Source organism: Phalacrocorax carbo, chromosome 1, assembly GCF_963921805.1.
Source record: "Phalacrocorax carbo chromosome 1, bPhaCar2.1, whole genome shotgun sequence".
NCBI classification, from domain to species: Eukaryota; Metazoa; Chordata; class Aves; order Suliformes; family Phalacrocoracidae; genus Phalacrocorax; species Phalacrocorax carbo.
In genome coordinates this window covers 12,642,301-12,643,626 of record NC_087513.1, presented here as the reverse complement: position 1 = coordinate 12,643,626, position 1,326 = coordinate 12,642,301, and positions in this window count along the sequence as shown.

Sequence of the window (1,326 nt, the reverse complement as noted above, 5' to 3'; positions counted from 1 at the left end):
AAATATTTGTAAGCTTGCACTTCTGCTTTACTGTGAGGTGAATAAAACCCACTATCAGATACTAATGCAGCAAGGGCATTATCTGAAGTTCATTGCAATTCTTTAAATACTCATTATAAATTCTGTGAGATAAAGATAAGGTTCTAAATGAGATCTTTATATTGTTTCTGTTGAAAAGTACTACAGTTTGGAGGAAACCTTGCTTTCCTCTCTGTATCTTTCAGTTTATTCTCATGCAGGTTCTGCCAAATTTTATGAGATTTCAGTGTATTGTAGGTGGAAAGGTCCTTATTAATCAATGACTAAATTAAACAAAATTAAAGCTGGAATGATTAATCTGTCAGGCTCTTGACTATTTGTTGTCAACCAGTGCTTGTTTGCTTTAGGACTTCTTTATATGTTTTTGGCAATGAACTAATTCAATACTACTTCCATAATGAATGCAGTTCCCACAGTCAGGGACCTGTCATTCCACAGTTCTACAGTGATATGTAAAGATGATGCATTGGTTCAGTTAAGTACCAGGTACGGGAGTTCTGCAAAAAGATGTAACACTGCTTATTATTTATGTTGTTTTCCTAGGAGGCTATCCATACAAGAGCCCATGAGGAGGAAATGGACCTGGAAGAGCAGAAAGAGGGTTTGGAAACAAGCCATCTTTAACAAGAATATCAAATTATGGTTTATCTTTGCTGTTATTTAATAGTAAGGAAGGCTCCATGGAAGAGTTAAAGCTTAAATCTTTGCATATTTACTGTGTTAAGAGGTGGAAGTATTTTGGAATAATTCCCTACCTAACTAGGCTTTGGAAAAAAAGCTCTGACAAAAAACAGCCTCAAGAGATTAATTAGTATCAAATTCAGAACAATCATGTTGGTAACAGGCAGTGACTGACAACTTAAGTTATAAAAACATTTTTATTATTAAACAACACTTGCTCAATGTCCAGTATTGTTTTGGATCAAATTTAATTTTCACTCTTTCAGATTCAGCCTTTTGTATACTTGTTCCATGGACTGACAGTATACAACTTGGCAAAAAGAATTAGTAACCAAAACTATCTAGCCTCGAAGCAGAAAAGACTACATGACAAGTAATAGAGGCCTTTTTTTATGATTTAGCATAAAAAACCTGCTTCTTGATAAAATTCACCACTGTAATTCAGTTCATACATATTAAAACAGGAACCTAAGGGTGGAGATGGAAATCTTGTTTTTACTGCAACCTATAATTCACTTCTTCACTGCTATAAAAGTTTTTGTGAATATAAGGAGGTTTAATAGGAAAAAAAAGGATCAGAGTGAATAATAAAATATTGTTTTTAGT